Raw genomic sequence first — 18,534 nt, 5'->3', positions numbered from 1 at the left:
GTTTAAAGCGTGCTGAAGCAAGACAGAATTTAAGGCTGTCCCTAATTCTGCAGCTCAAGTCAAGATGAGAGGCAGCTTTATGGGCATTTACAAATGTATGGCTCTGCAAGCAGCCAAATGTGTGGGGACTCATAGTTGAGGCCTTGAAGAACATAGTATAGTTATTTTCCACCTGTGTTGGATACAGTTTGTGGCACAACTTTTGTTGTCTGGGCATTTTCTAATTCCTTTCAAAACTGAATAAACAGCAGGATTTCCCTAAAACCTCATTCCTTTGAAAAAGAAAGTCTGATTTTTTTAAAACACTAATACAAAACATATTATCATTCTGTCTCAAAGACCAATGAGTTCTGTGAACGATTTTCATTGTCTCTAGGAAAACATGACAGAGCCAGTTCTAAAAATTTCTCAACAAAGGAAAAAAGAAGAGATAGATTTCCTGACAGTGGAAATATTTTAAAATTTACCAGTTGATTTAGCAAAGTCCTTCAAAGTGTTCAGTTGAAAGCTCTGTGGCTTAGTTTTCTAACAAAAAAAAAAGAAAATCACACTACCAACACAATGCTGTAAATGTTATTACACTTGCTAGCAACACCACAGAGGATGCTCTGACAGTAATGGCATCAATGACCTAAAAGTACACTAGCTCTTAAGTTTGTCTTTGCTATTCTGCACAGCAGAGGAATGCTAAAGATTTACCTGAGGAAGCATTTCTGTGTCTACTGCTCAGAGGTATTTCAGAGTACCTATCTCAGTATCTCTAGGCCCTTTCAGCTGTTAATGATTTCAGTAAAACATGAAAAAATCTGCAAGAGCTCAAGGCTCTTGTGATTGATAGAAATTTTGTTAATGTACGAATTAACTATACATGTGGTTTTTAAATTCAATTTAAGCCTGAAAATCTAACCTTGGGGGTTTGAAATAATGGGACATTAACTTCACTGCCTTTTACAAACTACCATGAAACGTAAGTAAATGACAAAGATGAATAAAATCAGAATAATATATGTTTTATAGTTGGTATTTTTTTTAAATAATGTTATTGCCATTGAAAACCTAAGTGAAATGAATTCGGTCATTTCAGCTTAGTCCCTGGTGGACAATAGTCCACATTTCAAAAGCATCACACATAATTTGGCAAAATTGGCAGCTTCGGCTCAGATGTGGCTTAGGGCTGAGTAAGCATGCCATTTCCCTAGTGAGAGTGCCCCTCTCTTTCAGGGTTAAGGTCAATGGATAGTCACTGTGGGGTAGAAAGTCTGATATTGTCTGCTTGTATTCATCTCACCTACAGACACAGAATTTCAGCTGCTGCTGATGCACAGCCTTCCAGTGCCAGCAAATATATTATACTCTTCCCTTAAATATACATGCACCTTCACTCTCTTCCACTCTCCCAGATAAAACACACCCCTTCCCTTTCCAGGACAGACAGCCCTTCAGTCAGTTTTATAATCCTTGTCTTCCCCCTCCTCCCTTCCCCATTCCACAGTCATATTTCACCTTATACTAGATTTAAAAGATTGCCCATTCTTGACCCAGAATACAGCTGGGCAATATACTAGTTTAATGGCAGGAAAACAGGGGCATCAATGGAAATTATAGAAAATCAAATTGAACAGATGTCAGGAAGCACATCAGGCATTGTAAATGTGAGGGATGCCCATCAGACAAGGTTATGGAGGTGAAAAAACCAGAACACATAAAAAAAGCAGAGCAAGAACAAGAAAAGCAGCCCTCCCCCCAGCTGCCAGTGACCTGTTTTAACTGATGAACTGGGAAGGTTATTCCGTGCCACCCTTCAAAGTGACAATGAAATCTACTGGGTTATGTGATTATAAAAGACAACAAACAAGTCTTACAATAACATACTGATGTTACAAAAAAATAGTTTTGAAAACACCTTAGTCTCAATAAAAGTTAATGGAGATTTATGTCCAGGCCTGAAAGTATTAAGACATCTTAGATTTCACAGGAATTTTCCACTGATTGTAACCTACAGAAGGCCAGAATTTTTTTTTTTTTGAGGTTTTCAGACATTTAACGCAGTAGATTGTGCCCAGTGGGCTTTTTAGAAGAGCCTAGACATCTGACTCCCATTAGCAACAGAGTTTTGAAAAGCTCGCTGTCATCTCATAGGCATTTAGATAACTTTACAGACCTGGCTCAGGTTGGAGATTTTTATGCCTTTATTTCTACATTTAAGGAAAATAGTAGAATTAGTTTCAAATACTAGCAGGACACACAAACTTCTGCTTTCCTTCAGATCAGGTAACTCCATTCATTGAAATGGTATCATATTAGAACAAGTTTTGCTTTCCTCTATCCTACTAAAATTTAACTGGAACAGTAGTCATTTTAGGTCTTTAGAAAGAACAAATAAACCTTGCTTTATCTTTTGAGATAACAATTGTCTCACTGAAAGTAGCGTTAAATTCACAAGGTACCTTTTTTCCTAAGGTTGCCAAATCACATATTACTGTATAGAACTTTAATTCTTTTTATGCTTTTGAAAAGAGTATGCAATGCACATGAGAATATTTTGTTCAGTCTGTGTCAAGGACTGTATTAATACACATATACAACATACAAATGATTTAAAAGTTGCTTTAACAAGAAACAATATCTTGGCCAAGTAGCTTTTAAAATATTCTTCTGTTTGTTCAGATATTTACTTATTTAAAAAAAAATTGTAATGTTTTCCTACTTTGTGCCAACTATTAAAACCTGAACAAGCTGTTCCCTTAACAGTGGGCCATAAGGGAATGGGAGAACCAGCATGCCACCCCACACAAGCCACAGGGTGCCCAGCTGGAAGGCAGGTGGACACTCAGGACTGATGGCCCTGATGAGCTGAGAGCAAGCAGGGCCAGGGCATCCCTCTGCCTACACAGGTTAGGGCTGTCTAAATAGATCAGAAAAATATGTTTATTTCAGACTATAAATTTGTACCTGGAATCCATGGCATACCAACCACCTGTTACTTGCAGTGAAGTTCAGGCACAAGAGTTTAGAAGGGTCCTGTGGCACTGGGCACAGAATAAGACGGACTGTTTGAAAGCAGTGTTGTTTATCTACATGCACTTAAAAACATGCAAGTCATACTTCTGCCTGCAAAGGTATTGCTTATTATCATCAGACACTCCAATATTACTATTGCTGAAAAGGATTGCAGAAGGTATTTTAGTTTCTTCACATATGAGCAGCACTGGGTGCACGCTCCTCGTTTCCACTGCATAGTCGGCTGCCCTTGACCATGAATCAGCCACTTTTGACCAAGACAACAGTTCAACAAAATACATACTGAGCTAGTTTGAGATGTTTCAGAGTAATGAGAGAAAGAAAATTAAAGGAAAAGGAAAAATAACACAAGAAAGCTTGGCCAGCAGACTCTGAAGCCAACAGTTTCAAACTTTTTATTTAAAGCCAAAATATTTTGAAATTACTAATAAAAGTTTCCCTTAATTGAAGATGTAAAGTCAAGTTGTGTGCAACTCAGACCTCAGTAGGAAGTGATGGTGCAGAGAATATCAGGGTTTAAGTGCACTAAGTTATCACAGAACATTTCCCGTTCTACCTGCTTACAGCCAGAACTAGCTTCTTGCTAGAAATGACTTGCCAAAACCAGGACGTCTGACAGATCTCATCTCAGAGACCAGCATGAGGAAAAGGATTCTCAGGAACCTAACTTTTTCTCCCTATCACGTTCAAAATCTGCAAAAATACCTGTTTAGTATCACAAGGTTGAATGTTGCTATGAAACCATCTTGCCCATAATTTTGTTCATTACTTCCAGTTCTTAATTGCTTGGACCAAGCCAGGCCAGCTCATCTTTAATTGGAATAAATAGTTAATCTTTTATACAAAGGACCCAGCTGAGTCTTTGTATGTGTCTGAATGTGTAAAGGGCTTTTGGCAGTTTAGACTGTGTGTGGTGTTAGTGGGATTTAGCTCATTAGCAAACCACAAAGGCTCTGCTGACACTGTACTCTGGGTAAAATACATGAGGCCAGCCTACACCCTGTGGACATGTACAGCATAACTACATAATAAACAGGCATTTATTAATAATTTTATCTGTCACACATGCAGAAGGAGAGGGTGAGAAGTCAAAAGCTGTCATATGTTGCAACTAAAGAGGCATAATTAAAATGATAAGTGTCATGTGATTATAACCCTTGAAGAATTAATCTAGCATGAAACAACAATGGTATAAATACAACAGCATATGTTCCAAAAATTAATTTCACATAATAGGCAGCTGATGTAAGCACTTAGACCCAATTATGTATGGTCACACAATAGCAGCTGATGCATGGAAAATCCCTTCTATAGTGTACACTGGAATAATCCCATTAAAATGAATGAATAGAAAGACTCCTCTAAAGTCTTTGCACTAGTATGCATTTACAGACAAATTAGAATTTATCGAAATATTACATATCTTTAACTTCTCCACTAATTTGTTTTCAAGGTTTAACTTCTCAAACCAGATATTGCTTCAAGTATCTCAGACCATTAGCTCTTCTGCAGAAGCAGGATTTGTGGTGACAGCAGTTACAACCCACAGATTTGTTTAACCTCAATTTTAAATAATGTTAAGCTAATTGTTTCATTTCATAATTTCTACTTTACTCAAAACTAGTATTCTGTTTCTCCCTCTGAAGTTAAATGAAACAATACTGCAGAGATCAGAATTGAAGAAATTTATCCTATGACATTCATTGGTTATTAATCTTGAATATTTTGACTTAACTTACATTCATTTTAATATTGTGACTAATATTTTTCTCAGTGAAAGCATGACTAGTTTATACATAAATGAAGCATGTTGGTGTTTCAGTTTACACTGATCATGTGCACACGAGCTTTGCTCTGTTTGTCTATTGACCACAACTCTGGTTGCGTGCAATTCATTGTCACATCCCAAGTTTCAGCTTGAGAGCACAATGTGCACCCAAAATTTTAAACCTGGAAGCACTGATAAGAATTCAGATGCACACAGATTACCTCCTGACAGTGACAGAAATAAACTTATTCTACAGAGAAACTGTATTTATCGATTAAGTTTTGGCCCTGAAATCACTTTGGATGGTTGTAAGGTCAATCAGAATGACCTACCATATGTTTCCATAGCCTGCTGTTCTCTTTCAAATTATGCAACTTTTAGTTACAAAGCTGTGAACATATCTGCTACTACCACTGACCACTAGCACTTCATATGCTCCTGCTTAGAGAAAGCTAGAAGCAAATTTCATTCACTGTATCTCTAGAGTCAATATACTAAACAAGGGCAAAAACAATGGAAGTATTATAGCCCCATGACAAGAAAAGAATGTTATCTACTCCCTGGAATTAATGTTGAACTGTAAAACAATAGTATTCTTGGTGCCATGCTAGGGAAAACAAACTCAGAGGTAGGTAGAAGCAGACACGGAATTACACTTTTATGTGATGAGCTGAATGGATATCTGACAAAAACATTTAACGAACAAAGTTTTCAGTAGAGAGAAAAAACTATGTACGACGTATCTCCAAAAATTCACTTGCAATGTATGCTAGTAGTTCTTATTACTTGGGTACATATTTTATTCTTTCAGTGTGCTGAAGAATGAGAAGGGATATGTACAGCTCAAACTGATTACTAACACAGTTCTTATGGACTAAAGACACATCTGGACTTCAAAAAGAAAAAGCAAGAGGTGGCCAAGATTTTAACAGCAAACAGAATTTGTTTAGTAGACACGTTACATTATGGCAGCAGTTAGCCAATGACAGAGTTAAAAGTCCTTTTTGGGAAAGTAAATGAAGTGTTATCTCTGGAGAGCACAATGTTTTGTTGGCATCTAATGAATTTCCAGGTGGAAGCTGCAGCCAGGACCCAGGTGTGCTTTCACCTGTTACGTAAGTAGAGCTAACCCTTAAAGTTTCACAAGGAGGAAGCAATAGCCATTGCACTCAGGGGGTGCACTGCACCACAGGGGAGTGGCTTACTAGCTTGGGGACTGGTGGATTGAGAGTGAAAGGAGCAAAATGAAATAAAACTTCACCAAAATAGCATGGCTTTCCATTTTCAAAACATGTTTTATTTTGCATCAGGCAGGAGAGAAACCAAACATTTTAGGGGGGAATAAAAACACTTGAAAGAAAAACAAAGCTAATTGCTTACCTGAAATAGGAAGGGAGAGCTTCTGTTTAAAGTTAATGCATTTACCCAGATTTTGAAATTTCACTTGACATTTAATTCCAGCCATTTGTAAACTATTGATTAAATTAAGCTTCTGAAAACTTTGACACACAGGCTAATGACAAAATACTACTTTAAGAGACTACTAGTTACAAAACCAACCTTGCTCCCTGAAGACAACCGTTAGCACTACATTCTCTTGGGAAAACACCGTACAAATGCCATGCACCTCTGTTATAAAAGTGTTCCAACATGTCACTTCTGACAAACTGCAAGTTACTCCAAGGCAAGAAGTCACACAAAGTTCTATACTCCAGGACAAGGTGTTCACAAAAGTAGCCCTTTAAGACCTCGTTTCTCTGCAGAGTAGGCTAGACCACTCCAGCCAGTTCAGTTGCAGGGCTGGGCTCCACAACCTCATAAAACATGAGATGAGCCAGTGGTTTTCTGTAATATATGCCAACTGGATTGGCCCCTTGGGGACCCATTCTGCCAGGAAAGGATTATTGGACTTTGATAATGTCCTTTCTACTCCTGGACATGATGTTAACTAGCAGACCTCTACAAGTGCTTGTGTACCAATACAGCCTGCAGTTCATGAACTTGTCTTTACACAGGAATACGATGTCCTGATGAGTGGGATGAGAAAATTCACTTCAGCCAAGGATCCATCCCAAGTCCTTCGATTTTCAGCTAATTTAGTTCAATAGGCTCAAAATAGTTTGTTACCAATGGGCAAAGGGAGTTTTTCCTATTCTACCCTGTCCTACTTAGGATTTAATATACATAATGGTGCACACAAGTGACCTAGCTACTGGTTTGATCATTTAGTGCTTCAGCTACAAAGTTAAGGAGAAACTGCACATAGGTTTTCCTGAATGAAAGCTTATCTTTATCAAAGAAGGCCACACATTTGGGCTTGGAAGTAGTAACAGCTGTAACTAAGCAAATGTTATTAAGAAAGGAAATAATGAATTGGGAAGTATTTGAAGTTCTGACCTTTCACCCCTAGCATGATGATTCAAGCTAACCCTGAAGACCTGACTATGATCTATCAATGATTTCTGGTTTAGATGCCTAATAGTTAATTTGTTTCATGCTGGGAGAAGTTGCTTGATATGGTTTAAAAAGTAGGCTATTAGTAATGGCACATTACCTATTTGTGCCAAATCATGCACACAAGCTTGCCTTAAGCACCAAATAAAATAGCAATATATACACATTACAAGATTCTGGAAACATTAAATTGAATAACAGATTTGAATGTTGAAAATAGGAGTTATGCTAACTTATTTTTCTCTCAATAGAAAAGTCTTCAGTGAATGAGCAACAGATTATTACTGGACTTCATGCCACTAAAATTGAAATAATCTGATGAATTTGCAAGTTCTGGACACTTCAAAGGCGACTTTATTATAGTTTTAAAAATATTGCTCTATTAGAGATGCATTTCATCAGTTAGAAGGGTGACATTACTCAGTATTAATGAAAGATAGCAGACACCTGAGGATGTACATATCTAATTTTAAATGAAATAATTTTCAATGTTTTCATGAATAAAGAACATTCTCTGAGTGGGGGGGGGGGAAATGCTAAGGAGCCAGAGTTTATGGGAGGACTATTCAGTGATGTTATAAAATCCTGGCAGCATCAAAATGATACTAAGTAATACATGTTCCCTTCTTTCTTAATAATTGTAGAAAGACTACACACCACAGCTTTATTCATGCAGTTCGCTTGATCTCCATTTACACTGAGCAGATTTTCTTCCAATTTTAGTGTCCAGTAAATATTTAAATTTTTCTTTAGCTATGTCACACAAAATTCACAAAAGATCTAAATACAGTAGCCAAGATGAAGGGATAATGTTTCCCCCTCTTTTAACTGTTGTTTGAGAACAGTCATGAGATAAAAAGGAAAGGTTATTACACTCTAACAACCTTAATTCTTCAGGGAAAGATGTGCAGTTTAATAACAGCAGCCAGCCATCTGCTGCTCCTGAGGTTTGCATGCAGATGGAGCAGCCTTGCAATTGTATCACACTCTGTGCCAGCTCAGAGGCAGAAGATATCCTTTTAGGGCTGTGAAAAAACCCTGCTAGGACTTAATCCCTTCTCACCAGCAGCACGAGCTCAAGAAGCAGTGGGACTCTGGGTGTCACTGCTGTGAACCCCTAGTGTTCACTTCACTAGTGTGGCTGCATCCAGGCTGTAATTTCACATTTTAAAAACCAGAATAAGTTGGATTTTCTTTAATGCCATGAATTTAAAGATAAGTTAACAGATTAAAGGTTCTCATTACATGCTTAAGTTTAGCAAGTAAGTGTCCAGGTGGCTGAGTGCATAGTACATAGCACAACAGCTAGGAATGGAATGTTAGAGGACACACATGTACCTGTTTTCCTACAATTTTATGGGGCGATATAAAGAAAAGTGGTGGCAGGCTGGAAGCCCAGACATGCTGTACAGGCACAGATCTTGGCCAAGGGTCCAGGAATAAATGAGTTAACACCACAGAGAGACATGGACATATTGGACATAGTCCAATGAAGGGCCATGAAAATGATTGAGGGATTAGAGCATCTCTCCCATGAGGAAAGGCTGAGAGAGCTGGGATTGTTTAGCCTGGAGGAGAGAAGGCTCAAGGGGGTACCTTATCAATGTATACAACTACCTGAAGAGAGGGTACCAACAGGACTGAGCCAGGCTCTTTCCAGTGGTGCCCAGTGACAGGACAAAAGGCAATGGGCACAAACAGAAATACAGGAGGTTCTGTCTGAACATCAGGAAACACTTTACTGTTAGGGTGACCGAGCATTGGCACAGATTGCCCAGGGAGGTTATGGAGTCTCCGATCTTGGAGATATTCAAAAGCCATCTGGACATTGTCCTGGGCAACTGGCTCTAGGTGGCCCTGCTTGAGCAGGCAGGTTGGACCAGATGACCTCCAGAGGTACCTTCCAACCTCAACCATTCTATGATTCTAAGAGTTATATATCAAATCATTAAGCAAGCTTTAAGTTTATATTCATTAGGAATTCAGTTCCTGAGAACTGAATCTTACACACTAGATGCCAGATTCAGAAATTGCTTATCCAGTGAGGCATTCCAAGTTTACCCACACAACCTCCTAGAGCTTTTTGATACCAACATTTCCAACCTGAGTACACGTAGCAAACAGATCATACACCCTCTGTAGACTATAAGTAGGAAAAGGTTTAATTGTGGTTTTCCTGAAAGCTCTCCGCTGGAGTCAGTAGGTATTTCTGAGACCATAAGAGCTAAGGGTCACAGCCTTGCTCTATTTCCCCTTCCCATAGATTTCCCACAGACATACTGGAAACATTTTTTTGCCAGGTTTATACCTAGTATGAACTCTGCCAGTGCATCAGCTGAAGTGACCAGCGCAGTGTGGGAAAGTACAGCTAAGTCTATCCCTTTGCTTACGGAGCTGCCACAGCAGCTGTTTTTTTTCCACCAGCAGCAACACTGTTGAGGATGGTAAGGGAATAAGAAGAAATTTTCTGTTTTCTTACATTTTTAAATCAGTATGTATTACCCTGTGTACTGTAACATTCAAAGGCAAAGAAACTCAGTAATGTCAAACTTCTGTGGATAACTCAAAGGAAAGGGGAGAATATAAGTTATTCTCACCCTTAAGTTTTTTTTACTAGCTAATATCAAATAAAGATTACCATAACACCACCAAATTTGGATCTGGATTGACTGAGGTAACAGTAAGAACCTGTGATACTTAAACTTGTGTTTTCCTGAGGTTTGATCTAACCCTTAACAGGTGTTTTGTAAAGAGGATTTGGAACATACTACTGTATTCTCATTTGCTGTTTGAAATGAAAAGGCATAAGTGAACCTCCTCTTTTGAAGTATGGATGCCAACACAAAATGTCACATTGCACAGATTAAAAACCAATTCCTGCATTCAACACCAAAAAGACAGAAATTGTGAGCCTATCCACTTATAGAATAGCAAGAACAGGGGTCCAGGGAGTAACAGAGGCTAGTGAAAGGTTCAATTAAGTGCTTCCCTAAACCCATGACAAAGCACTGGAATAGCATCTTCCTGTAGATCCGGAGAGGACTGAATAATACCTCTCCATTTTGTGCTGTTGCTCTGCTGTAAAGTGCTGATGATTACTATTACCTCCTGTAGACTGGAGCAGTATGAACTTCATCTGACATTCTGAGCTAGTTTTCTAAGTCAATATTATCATTGAATGGGACCCATTGATCAACCAAGTGAAGCAGTAAAAAAAATGGATTCCAGCTTGAGGAAAAATTCTCTTGGGAAGCTGCAAGCCTGGCTTGGCAAAGCTGAATTCTTTGTGCTTTGACTGGGTTATAGCTGCAGCCTGCACAGCCAAATAAACTCTGGGCAATTACAGCCTAGACTTAGCAGCATGCTGCAGTTAAAATAGCTTCTAGACTAAGATTTCACTTAGTGAGGTCAGCAGATGAAGCTTGACCTGGCTTGAGCAGACTGAGCCAATGACATGGTTTGATATAGTTGTGGTCAAACAAAATCCTACTTAATTACAGCCTTGCCAGGAGCTTGACTTTCTAATGAGAGGTTGGTTGTAGCATTACTGTTTCCCTAACCTCTCTTGCCTTTTGGTTTATCACACTTTAATGGAGAATAATAATAGATCAGAAGGAAGGATAGGAAAGGGTGTGAAGCAAAGGATGGGACTTCATCCCAGCTGGTCCAGCAGAGCTCACAGTGGTAGAACCACCTTCTAAAACAAGAGCTGCTCTTTGTAGTAACTGTCTAGATCTGCCTCACAGACAAGACTGCAAAGCTTTTTATCATACCTTTATGGTACACAGATGGCTTGTTCCTTCAAGCAGCAGGGGAAAAAAGTCTATAATAAATCATCACACAGGGCTCCTTTAAGGTATGTGATAAGTATGGTGAACTAAGGCTGAATTCTGGTTAATGGTAGCAAGCTGTGAAACAGAAATATAGTTACATATCTCAATTATTGCATCCCTTTCTGTAACCAGGCGCACACTATAATAATTCATTAGGAACATGGATATTTCTTTTTATTGTTTTCCTGCTGCAACTAACTTTGAAGATGACTACTAATGACCAAGAACTGTTCTCATGTGATGCATTTATTCATATCCCATTGAAAAGTGTTGTAGGCCATTTATTATCAGTTAATCAAAGGAGCTTTTCTAAACCTCCTGTAATTTTATCCCTAACTAAAAAAACCAGAAGTGTTCTATTTTCAGCTTCATTTGACTTTACTATACAGCAGAGGGAGATTTCAAGCATTACCAGTACTGTAGGTCCCTAGCCACCAAAAAGCCCTATTTTTATACAACAGAAACTGGACTAGAGATGTTTTTTACATTTTGTATAGATTATATTGCCTTCATTACCATAGCATCTAGGCAGTTTCCATTAATATGTTAAGTGACACTACTAACTTGCCACATGCAGTTGGCTCCTCTGAGCATCTCCCAGAAGAAAATTGTATATTCAACATGTGTATGCAACATGATTTTTTTTGTTTATTGTTGCCTCTCTTTTCCAAGAGGGTAACAATTTTCTATTAGCCTGCAGTCTAAAATATTCATAATGAAGTGCTTTATCAAGATAACATCACATTAAAATCTTGGCTTCAGAAACACGCAAAATTCAACCACATTTTCTAATCATACCCACTGTTTTGAAGAAATGACCCAAAAATTTAACTGACTCCAAGGAGTCAGCTGATGTGTCTTAGACTCATCTTTAGATGTTTCTTATATTGCAATAATTGCAGTAACAATCTCTACAGAGCAGAGAGTTTGTTACTCACATCTACAGGCTATTTTAACATTGCCAACATTAGATAAATGACAGTGTTTGCTCACTGCTGTACAAGAGCCCCAACCCTACATAGTGGGACTTGAGCCCCTTATCTGGTTCAGTTTCAAGTCAAAGCACTGCTGCGCTGACTTCATCCAGAAAAATATTTAAAACACACATTTCAATTTTGAGCACTTTATTCAAATCTAAAGGCAACTAGTGACAGAAACACCCTAGAAGATTGATACAGTTTGAAGCATGTTATGTATGGCTTTGCTGTTCAACTTGCAAGTAATTTGTAAAGCGGGTCTGTCCTGACTATGAAACATTGTATCAGTGTGATTGGAATCAATAGTTCCTGCACTGTCATTTGTCACATATTTACAAGCCTGAAAAATAGTTCATTTTGTCCTGATCCTATAACTCAAAAGATTGAATCAGAACCCTGGAGGGATCTTCGAGTGCGACACATTCATTACTGGTCACTAGTCTTTAGTGACGCTACGATCACTGCCGCACCAAGATGGGAATGTGACTTCAAATTAAAACAGGGGGGCTCCCTTATGCATTTTCTGCTCAAATGTATTTAAAACCAGTTGTTAAGTTGTATCTGTACTGATTTATTTTAGTTAACTTAAAAGAAAAACCTTATTTGTATTGTAATTTGCTTTTCAGTTTTAATTGCCCTTTTTAGAGGAGCTTTCAGAATTTTTGCCTCAGCTTTTTAAACACATTCCAAATACTGCAACCGTTAAGGAACAAACCTGAGCCATGGAATAGTCATACTCATTTACATTTTCTCTTTAAACTTCCTTTCCCCCTTCAAATCGACTTTTGTGGAAAAAATTTAGTTTAAAACCTTCTTTCTTGAAAGATTTTTACTGCAAAATGTATGCCTCCTCCTAATACTGTACTCTGAAAGCATGGCCCAGCAGCTGAACTTCCTGTTAGCTCTCCAAGACCGAGAATCATTTATAGCCTTAAAGCAGACTGTAGTTCAAGTTAGCAATTCATTGCCATGAGGTAACACTCACTTTCCTGGAGAAACCACCTTAGATTCACTTTCACTGACCATCTCCATGCTCTATGAACTGCCAGGATCTCTACACCTTAACTCTGAGCAGCAGGCAGAGAGATTCTGCACCAACCCTAGGTTAAGAAGTGAAGCCCTATACCCTCCAGAATGCCTTGTTCTCCTCCTGGTGTTCAGCCTGGAAGCCACCCTGTGCCTTCCTCTAGCCTCCAGAACAGGAGGAATTGGTAAGTGGTGCCCCTTACAGATGGGGACAGCGCTTCCCACAAGCTCCCACATTTATCCAGCTAAACCAGCATCCAGCACAGAGAAAGGACTCCATTTCCCTCAGTCCTCTCTCACACTGCGTATTTGGCAAAATATTGCTTATTCGGCAAGAAAGCCCTTAGCATGGTCAATAATGTGAATACCAGGGTTATCAAAGTATGAAAGACAATACTGAGAGCCTGTGCTCAATCACTGAATACACATGGTCTGCATATGCACATATGGCCTAGGGTGAAAACCCTTTGCTGTTATGTAGTTTCCTGGTAAACCACATTTTCTGATAAAGTAGTAATTACTTTTAAAACATTCAATGAGATTTAGTAACTTGAGTATCATGCAGCAAACAAAAGTGTCACTTATACCTAGCCAAAATGCAGAGTATTAGCTCTCAGATGAGATCTAAAATAAGAGTTCAACTCTGTAACAAAGAATTCAGCCACCATTTCAGCAAAAAGTTCCCTTGAAACTATTATCTCTGCAAATTAACAAAAGCATCACAGTAACTTTTCAGGGTACGTAGCTTAAGACTGTATAAGAACCTCAGTTACAATCATTCTGTTTTTCAGCTAATATGTCACGCAGGCATGAGAAGAGATAACACCTGAAGAGGCTGGATTAACAGAACTGAAAATACAATTTCAGTAGAAAAAGGAAAGATCTACCAAAAAAATAGAATTTCAGGAGAAAAAAAAGGAAAGTCTTACTTCACTTCGGACTCATGACTGACGGCCTACAAAAATGAAGAAACATTTCCAATGGTGCCTCAGGAGAGAAAAAATCCTCTGATCAGCACTGTAAGCCAGGACTCCCTGACAGTCACTGCTGGGGCCCTGCTCAAGTTAAGTTACACCAGGAGAGAAACCAGCCCTTTATTTTTCCAGCTATAACTGTTAGAATACATTGATAACTGTAGTACTTTTTAAACATCACCTTGAAAAGCTTTGTGAATTCAGTTGTAACAGTCACCTTAGATTTCAACTTTTTTTTGTTGTAATCAAGGGGTACGTAAGGCTGTATAACATTTTTACAGTATACTATATCCCTGCAGTAGTATTTTGAGTGCAAAAAGGAAAAAGCAAGCAATAGCTTCAACATGCAAGTTACAAGAAGACAACACCCTTGACTGCTCACACAAATTTCATTCACTTTGCATTTTCAGACAGAAAAGGACTCCAGCAATGGGTGGGGTACTGAGCAAAAGTAAAGGAGTCAGAAGAAACAAGCTTATGACTAGAGAAAGGATGGCAAGAAACCAGTGCAACCCTTGGGCCCTTATCAAGTAGGGCAGACTATCCAGCCTAGTGTCCTGGTTTCATCTGGGGTAGAGTTAATTTTCTTCCTAGTAGCTGATACAGTACTGTGTTTGGGATTGAGGATGAGAATAACATTGATAACACACTGATGTTTTAGTTGGTGCTGAGCAGTGCTTACACTAAGTCAAGGACTTTTCCACTTCTCATACTGCCCTGCCAGCGAGGAGGCTGGAGGTGTACAAGAAGCTGGGAGGGGACACAGCCAGGACAGCTGACCCCAACTGACCAAAGGGGTATTCCATGCCGTATGACATCATGCTGAACAAAAAACCACACAACTGGGGGGAGTAGGCCGGGGGGCGCACAGCCACTGCTCGGGAACTGGCTGAGAGTCAGTCAGTGGGTGGTGAGCGATTGCATTCTGCATCACTTGTTTTGTATATTCTTTTATCATTATTATTATTTTCTTCCTCTTCTGTCCTATTAAAGTGTTTATATCTCAACCCACGAGTTTCAAGTTTTTTCTGATTCTCTCCCCCATGGGAGGGCATTAGCGAGCAGCCTGTGTGGTGCTTAGTTGCTGGCTGGCTAGGGTTAAACCACAACACCTTGGAAAGGAGGAGAAGAAAAGAAAGCAACAGGAAAACTGGGTTTGCCATTTTACTCCCCTTTCCTTTCCGTGAGGATAGGGGAGGGTAACACCCCTTCTCTCCCACCCCCCATTTCCTCCTACGTCAGCATTTTGCCCTGCTTTGACATTGTTTATTCTCTCACCAAAATATCCCTCTCCATCATATCTCAGTATTTTTTTCATACAATAACCCAGGATTTACTGCATCCCCAGCCCCACCATGGGGCTTCCCCCTTTCCCTCTTCTCAGCAACATTGCCAGACCAGCACCTGCAGTGCACTGGCACCAACTCCTTCCCACTTTCCTCACAATAGTTACCAGCTCACTACTTGCAGCTGCATTTTTCTCTTACCTTTACAGTCTTTATCTCCAGGCTTGGTGGGTAGATGAAATTCCTCTTGCCATATACCTTGTATCTCTCTCCTTTATTTCAGGCTTTTTATCTCCAAGCACATGTGCTTGACCATCTCCCTCCCCCAGAACTTCAGAAACTTTTTTCCTTACAGCCCCTTCTATTTTTCATCAAATTTCAAACAAGCATCCCCCCCACCCCCTAAGGCCATCTGTATGGTTGAGCGTCCTCCAGAAGTGACAGAGCAAGTTGCAGAAAAAAGTGGGATGACTGTTACCAAATATCAGTTGTAAGAGTTCTCAGATGCTAAGATGCTTCCAGCTCAATAGGTAAAAGTGCCATTTTCAAATACAGAAATCCTTATATTTCTGTTAGTTCTGCAAAACTTCTGCCATACTTTTATATTTTACACTGACAACAATGATTTCTTCAAAAACACATTAAGTCCCTTTTATTGCAACTGAAATAAGAATGGAGCACCAGGACAGGGTCTATTTAGACACAAGATGACCCAGGTTTCCCTTTCAAGTCTGACTTTATGCAGTCTTAGGCAACCAGGTAACACCCTGCAGGCCACAGATTGCTTCTCAATACTGTGCAACCAGCAGCAGACATATAATGAAGAAATTCAGTACTAATAGGTCACAGGAAGAGAACAGTATAGACAAAGAGCATCTACAGAGCTGGGAGTTTGTAAAAATTAATTTTATCCTTGCAATAATATTCAGGGCCCAAAACCAAACCAAGCAGTCCTTGCTCTGCCTGTTTCCATGCCCCTTCAAACCACATTTGTGCATATCCTCCTTGTATCACTTGTCATTTGTCAGAAACACGAATAGGGTTTAGAGCCTGTAAGCTTTCCTTAATCATCACTTGTGTTAATCTGCACACTTCCTAATTCTTCATCTGTTGTCCTTAAACATCTGATGTAGTTTAAGTAAATCTCCACCATCTTCATTTGTAAAACCAGATGCAAAACAGTTAATATCTCCACTCTTTAAAATCTTAACCCTTAATCTGCACTATAGCATCAACCCCTAAGAAGATCAGGTTTTTTTAATATTTGTCTCCTGACTTTACAGCAAACAATAACTCTAGCAACAGGTGAAATGCCTTACTTTAATTATACCCCATTGCTTCTCAATTTCCTAGCCTTTGTTTTTCATTAACAGACATCCAAGAAAGCAAAATGAAGAAACCGAAGCATGAGAATGGTACTGGAGCTAGACACGTGGTAACAAAGTCTTGCCCCCTATATTTCCACGACATTCCCTGTATTCTTAAATATTTTCTGCCATCAGTTGCCTCACTGCTTATAGCTTTTCACCATGGAGTTGCACACTCCTGCAGTCCAGGGAGATTCGATTATATGAACTGAAGCAGAAGCAAGCACCCACAGCACCCAACAGGTCTCTTACCTGTGTCTCAACCACTCTCCTCAGACAGCCCAGCAGGTACTGCACACCACTCCAGCTTTCAAGTGTCCTTATGCAGTCTGCCATGGAAAGGCATAAGATGCCTTTTATCTGTCTTCTTTTGTCAGTGTGGCTCCTTGAAGTATTCCTTTTTCTGTCCCAGAGTCATTATGGCCACTATTGCAAGCTCATAAGTTACACAGAGCTCTGTCTGCAGGATAGAGGAGACAAGAGGCTGCTGCTCACTTCAGTCACGATGGCCTCGTGGGGAGATGAATAGCCTGAGCCATTGTGGGGCCTCACAGCCTGGCAGGAGCAAGCAGGAAAAGCTGGGTTTGCACAGCCCCCCAGAGCAAGCTCTTTAGCTAATTCACATAAGGGCACAAGAGTCACCCCTTGCTCTGGAAAAACCACAGAGGCAGAATCCACATAGTTGTAGCGGCAGCCCTGTGGCACGAGGCTACTGCATGCTGTGCACACAGGTCATTTTTTCTATGGCACAAACCAGCTCCCCAAAGCCGTTGTCAGCCATCCTCTGGCAGCACCTCCATCCTCATGGGTTTTGGCAACCACAGGGGCATACAGCTCTCCTCACCCCGCTGCCACACCTATGCCTCAGCCCCCTGCCAGGGATCCTCCTTATAGCCTCCTCCAGGTGCTCAGGGCGGAGGAGGCCTGACGAGGCCCATTAGCTCATTTGCACTTCCTAACAACTTTTGCAGAAGCAGGATATTACCCCAGTGCCACCTGAGGGAAAGAAGAGGTTCCTGTCACTGAGAATGTTTGCAGTTTTCTGTCACAGTTCAGACAGGATTTGATTCTGTCCTTACATAATCTTTCTTAAAATCAGTGGCTGGAGCAAGCCTGCCTGGCCCTGGTGTTTGGATTTTGAGTAACTTTTCTCCTCCTCCACATCTGAGGTGATTTGCGGCCTGTGCAACACAAACACACTGAGCAGGCTCCAGATCTACCTGTTTTACTGCAACGGGTTGAAAAGTTTGTCCCGCTCAGGCAAGGCTGTGGTGGAGAGGCGGCCTGAGGCTGAGGGGGGAAGGCAGGCCCAGGGTTGGCGGGCTGGGGCTGGGGCTGGGGCTGGGCGGGAGTCCCGCACGGCTGAGGCAGGGCCCCCCCGTCAGGGTGGGGGGAGGCTCCGGCGGGGGCTCATTGGTGCCACCAAGGCCTAGTAGTGCCCTGACACTGCTGTGCCCAAATCCCAGTGCCAAGGTGTCCCGCAGAGCCTCATGGTGTGTTCTGGGGTGGACGCGGGCCTCAGGGTGAGCACAGGCCTTGGTTGCGTCCCCCCGGTAAGCTGTTGTAGCAGCATGTTTATATCATGTACCTTTATAACACGTAAGCTCTGTCTTAGATGAAGCGGAGATGTCATCAAGTTAACACAGTTCAGTCACCAGGGAAACATTTTCATATTTGTAATAGTGACAACATATTGAGCTAACTTTAATATTTTTGTTTAATTTTGCTTTTAAGAAACGAGTCTTTGTAAAACATTTGAAATATAGAAGTGTGTTAATGGGAGGCTCCAGGTCCACCTACAGTTGAGGCTGATCAGCACTTAGCAAGT

Source organism: Gavia stellata, chromosome 13, assembly GCF_030936135.1.
Source record: "Gavia stellata isolate bGavSte3 chromosome 13, bGavSte3.hap2, whole genome shotgun sequence".
NCBI lineage: Eukaryota > Metazoa > Chordata > Aves > Gaviiformes > Gaviidae > Gavia > Gavia stellata.
This window is presented reverse-complemented; position numbering follows the sequence as displayed.